At 39.8% G+C, this 5,873-nt stretch overlaps 1 long non-coding RNA gene across 1 annotated transcript; it reads left to right on the top strand.

The window, feature by feature from the left end:
* Window positions 1–217: 217 nt before the first annotated feature.
* Window positions 218–4,982, top strand: LOC123421108. Its single transcript, XR_006619519.1, has 3 exons — window positions 218–504; window positions 1,881–2,821; window positions 4,619–4,982. It is a non-coding gene; the product is annotated as an uncharacterized LOC123421108 (long non-coding RNA).
* The last annotated feature ends 891 nt before the right edge of the window (window positions 4,983–5,873 follow it).

The raw sequence follows: 5,873 nt of genomic DNA, 5'->3' as shown, positions 1-5,873 counted from the left end.
CTTCACTCTGATTATAAAGTTTTTAATTAGCTGTTTATTTTAAGTTTTAGCAACAGTTTTATTATTTTTCTAATTATTGTTTTTAAATTCGGTTCAGGTCATTTTTCTGTCCGTCAGATCTGCACCAATCTTTACGCGTTGGTTTGTCCTCCGGGTCGTCCTGTCGTGTTCTTTTTATCGTTGGCTTTTCGGGTTCACAGGTACTGGGTCTCTTTTTTCTTTGAATTTTCTATTCAGTCGGTGGGGGCGGCTGTTTTTGTCTTGGCTGACGAGGGGATTGGCGGAGGGGTGGCGGAGACGGCGGAGGGAAGGAGGCTCCTCGCCGGTGATTAGCGGCAGGTCGGCTAGGCGAAGATGGCGACAAGGTGCGCTTGAATGCGGGATGTGTTCTTCACAGGGACGGCCGCTGGAGAGGAGCTCAGCGGGGCTCTCCTATCGTGCTCGCTACCAGCAAGCACATGTTGGTGGGGGAGGTGGTAATCGCCGGCGTCGTTCTGGCGCAAGGTATTTTCTCCCCTGTGTCCCTGCTATTTATCTCTCTACCCAATTTTTCCATGTGTTGCTCGATGTGATTTCCCCTGTGTCCCTGCTGTTTATCATTCAGTGCATCGTCATGGTCGCCAACTCGCCGGTCATTTAGCTCGTCGCAGGTGTTGCTCAGTTAGGTGGTTGTTTTGGCCAGGAAAGTTTTTGATAGCTTAGTTCATCAAGAACGCTCTGAATTTTTTTCCACGCACCTATCCACACGCGTAGATAGTCATAGAGCTCGCCGCCGGTGTCGCTCAGTTAGCTAATTCTCAGTTCCAGTTATCAGTCTTCAGTATTCACTCATCAGTCTTCGTTAGATTACTTGTCAATCAGTGTCCTCAGTTTCCCATCTTTCCTGATTGTTCACTACTTGATTGTTTATCTGTCAAAGCTTAGTCTTTACAGTATCTCAGTGTCTTTCTCATTACATCTTTGTTTGTAAAATCAGTCATGTTTCGTTATTTTTTATTCCAGTCATTTATTATCTCGTGTGAGCTTCCTGATGCGACAGTTTCTCTCTCTTCAGTTTAAGTCATTGTTCATTCTTCAGTGTTGTTCTGTGTTCTTATCAGTACCCTTTCATCAGTCCTTGGTTCTTCTTTGGATCAGTCCTTACCGCTTCAGTATTCAGTCTGATTATTTATTATTTTAGTCCATCATATAGTATTTATGTTCAGTATATGTCATCTTTATTTCATTGTGATTCATTGGTTCCACTCAGTCCTATTCTTAGTCTCAACTCTCAAGTCTCAGTTTTCCTCACATGAAGATTTGTTTCTTCAGTAGTTTCATTGTTAAGTGCCATTTTATTCAGTTTCGTCAGTAGTTTCAGTGTTAGATGTCATTTTTTTCAGTTTCGTCAGTATCATTGTTAGGTGTCATTTTCTTCAGTTTTTCAGTTTCCAGTGTGTCGTTTGTCAGTATTCAGTTTTGTTCGAGTTTTCAATCATGTAGTTGATTTACTCATTTTGGGTTTGGCAGATCGTCTTCGGTATTCAGTTTGATCAGATATTCACTCTAGTTTTCAGTCATATATTTGATTTATCACTAATCGTTTGAACTGATATTCAATATAGTTTTCAGTTATGTGTTTGATACTCATTTTAGATGTTCCAAGATGGCACTGCAAATAGTCTTTAGGATTTATATATATTTTTTCTTAGTTTTTAGTTTTCTATTTCACTTTTGTATCATTTTCAAGTTTTCAGTATTGCTTAGTTGAGTAGTCATTGTTCAGTCTTTTATTTAGTTATATTTTCTTAGTTTGCACTCTAAAACCCATATTTAGTTAGTCATTCTATTATAGTTACTCGTTTTTCTCAATATTTCAAACCTTTTACTTTTTTTTTCAGTATGACCACTGGTATCTTCTCTTCGGTTTTTGGATCATCCTTAGATGATTAGGAGAGTGGCATCTATGCTTTCATGGGTAACCTCCCTATCTTTCTGCCTCTTTTGGTGGGTCTGCAGGTGCGGCTCTTTTTGATGTGAAAAACTAAAAGCACGCTTTGTTTTCGTGTAAGTTAATAATTGTAAACTGGAACCTACAATTGGTTGATGGGAAAACTGGAACATACAATTAAAAGCACTTTTTGTGTTTTCCTTTGTGAGTATTCAGTTTTGTCAGTGTTTTGGTGTATTTTTCTTCGGTCCATCAGTTTTCAGTGTATCTACATTTGTCATTTCAGTACTGTATTATTCATTTACTTTGCATGGGGTCAGCACCAAGAAGACCGCCGACAGCCGCAACTCTTCCGGTATCTTCTTTTCCTTCTAAAATGTATCCTTCATGCCACCATCATGTCTGACAGGGATGCCTGCCGACCATCACCGGCCCATGCCAAGTACTTTCACTCTTGGCAAACCGTTCATCATTTTTCGACTTTTCAGTTCATTTATGGGCAATAGTTTTTACTCAGCACTCGCCCATGCCCACGCATATCTCTCTATAAGCTATGTACATTTTATTGGATCATTTTTTCACATTCAGTTCAGTTCAACTATCGCAACAGTTTACCTTTTAGTTCAGTTTTAGTTTTCATCAATTTGAATTATGATTTCAGCCTTGTTTAATTTAGTTGATCAGTATCCCAACATCAGTCTTGTAGTTGATTCACTTATTTTAGTCTGTAATTGCTTCACTCATTTAAGCTTGGGCAAAAAGAGCATCACTGGAACCGAGTACAATACCGCATCCGATGGTCTGATCTTCTTCAAGAATGGATGGAAGAAGTTTCTTACGAGGACAAGACTTGAGATTGGAGCGGATGTGTTAGTAACATGCAAGACAAAGGTCGGCAATGAGCTTGAGATGAGCGTTCTTACTCTATTGGTCTATCAATGTTTATTATTATCAGTCATTGTTCTTATAGTTGACTCACCAATCCATGTTCAGAGAGCACACATCACTATTCTGTCTATCATTCAAGAGTTATACTCATCATTTAGTCTTTCAGATGATATTATCTTCTTCGTTATCTTTTCAGTTTCTTTTATTTACTCTTTTTGGGCCAAGCATGAGTTAAATAAGCAGACAATCCTTCATTATATGTCTATCTTCCTACTCCCTTTAGTTTCTTCAGTTTCCTTTCTTCGGTTATTTCAGTTTCTTTTCTCTGATTTTTGGTCAGTAGCTTTTGTCAATGGCACAAGTTTGTTTTGTGATATGCATGTGTTCTTATTCCTGAGCGATGATTACAAACATGTTTTTAGTAGAGGTTTGCTCCGTCTTTGGTTTCCTGCATACACCCGGTGTTTATTCTTTCTTTTGTTGAGTAAATAACCCTCAGTCTTGAGTGTCTCTTAATTATTCAGGAAAGAACGAGGTACTATTACTTTTATTCAGGAAAGAGCAAGGCACTATCACTTATTCAGGGAAGCAACAAGATACTCTCCATTTTTTCCAGAGAAATCTTTTACGGCTGCAGAAACATTTTCTCTGGAAAAAATAATGAAAACTGAATGTTAGAGATAGATAGCTGCATTTTCCATGTTCTAGTAGTGAGAAAACTCCACGGAAATATAGATACAAAGGGCTTGTTGGCGCACTGCAACCAAATTGAGTGAAAAAAGTGTGAACAAACTCTCTAAAAACACATAAAACACAGAGAACAAGCAAGAAATCATAGACATTTTGTAGATATCCCCGTCAGTTCACTTGTCATTCAGTCACTAGTTCTGCAGATTTTATTTGTGTGCTAGTTCTCATCAGTCTTCAGACATTGAAGGTGATTATCCGTTCTTCTTTTTTTTTTTGTTATTCACTCTCATTCTTTCTCTCCTCAGTTATCTTTGTTTTATTTACCTTAACCTTCGGTTATCATTCCCTAATATCTTAAATCATTCTTGAGTTTCATCCATGTTCATTATCTTGATATTGATCATATATTTTTCTGATGGATAACTAATCTTTAGTGCAAACCCCTTTAGTCTTTAGTCATTCTTTGTCTTGGTGAAGTAAAAACAGAATGAGCAGATGAAGTAATTTTGTTTTACTTGTAGAACACGTTATTTTTGTCCTCGGTCATTTTCCTCGTAACTTTTGTATTCATTCTTTTACTATTTTCTTCTCATCACGTACATGTTTTTCTGTATTTTTTTGTTTTTTTTGTTTTACATCACATTTGAGCTAGAAGAAGAGTCAGAGCTTTTTTAAAGAGGGGACTCTTTATGTTACTCTATGTGTCATCCATCTCCCAGCCTCTGTATGTGAAAAAGAGACAGCCTGATGTTCGGTTCAGTTTTTTCAACTTTCAAAGTCCAAACCCATTTAAGTTTTTGGGGGCCGTTAGAGCGGGGAGATGTGGAACGTACATACAGATGTACTACAGCTGGCACATTGCAATTGGCTTAAAAAAGCGACCTAAGTCCAAATAAAAATCAGACGGCTGTTTGTTAGACACACCCATAATAAAGGTCCACCACATTTTGAAATTTGAGTAAATTGCGCTGTATGTGCATAAGTTTGCAAGGTGGATGGAAATAGATAGATCGAACCAAAAATTCAGATTCTGAACATTTTTTTTGTCCACAAGCTTGTCAAACTGATCACGTGGAAGTCCATCCCACTAACTGTTTGACCCCTTTTTAGGATTCCATCATTCAACATTATGGTGGGACCATGGGACACTGCGTCTCTAGCTTGAAGTTCAGGTATTACAGACCATTTGACAATAGAAAGGATGAGAGATGCTTGGGGGTCTCTGTTCCCTTGTTTATCAGTGGTGACCATGAAGTGTGATGATTGGCTCTCTTGGTCGACGGATATGAACTGAATCAGGGTTGGAATGCGAACATCATCGCCACCATGTATAGAAGGGGAATCGTGTTCGCCTGTAAATATTACTTCTACATGAAAGATGGCACGAACTTGCATTTTGTTTTTTTTTGTAACATAGCCTTTTCTACGCTGAAATAAAAATGTCTCACTATAAATAAAAGAAGGCAAAAGCTGATATGCGCTTGTCCAGATTTAGCTGCTGATGCTCTGTATGCAATTTGTGTCGAGTACAATTCAACTTGCAAACCTCAGAAAAAACCTTTATCTTTTTTTTTTTGAATGTATATCATGATTTGTCATTCATATGTAGTTTTATACTATGAAGAAACAGCACGGGGAGGATTTTGCCAATTCTGATTGAATTCCAATTCTGGATATGAGAACTCAAATTGTAAAAAAGGAGAGCGAAGCGAGATGTCTATTGCTCAGATGCGTGCAGAATTACATAATTCGATGCAAACACATCTTTCCCAACTAAATCTCGCTTTTCATGTTTTTTCCATGTTTTTCGTAAATTTCAGCAGATTTGTAACACTAAATCTCGCTTCCAATTAATCAACTTCTTACGATCACGTACAGAACAGGCATACGAGCTATGCAGTGGAGTAGTGCTAGTTACAACTCCAGTATGCCCTGTTCGAGTCTTGACTAGAACCCTAAGCCATGTGAAGCTGCGTCCTGACCGCGAAGGTCTTCTTGACCGTGGAGCTGCTGCACCGCCTGATTGGCTGAGACGCGGCCTGCATCGTCTTGGGCGCCGGCACCAACTGCGTCCTGCGCCGCCGTTTCGCGTCCTCTGCTTCCTGGTAACCCTGGCGGAGCTTGCGCTTCGTGACTTCCATCTTGTCCTCCAAGCTGAGCCCAGCACGGTCACCGTCCACGAAGCCGGCAGCAGGATCGGACGCCTTTTTGATGATTTCCATCGTCTTCTTGGCCAACGGTTCGCCGGCGAGCTTGGGAGGTCGCTTCGTCTCCGCGTTAGGGTTGGCGGAGACATCCTGCTGCTGGCCGACGGCCGCCTTGGGCTGCGGCAGCTTCTTCATGGCTGGTGTGACCTTGGCGACCT

This window comes from Hordeum vulgare, chromosome 1H (genome assembly GCF_904849725.1).
Source record: "Hordeum vulgare subsp. vulgare chromosome 1H, MorexV3_pseudomolecules_assembly, whole genome shotgun sequence".
Taxonomy (NCBI): Eukaryota; Viridiplantae; Streptophyta; class Magnoliopsida; order Poales; family Poaceae; genus Hordeum; species Hordeum vulgare.
Note: the sequence above shows the minus strand (reverse complement) of the source record. Positions and strands in the feature narration are given on the sequence as shown.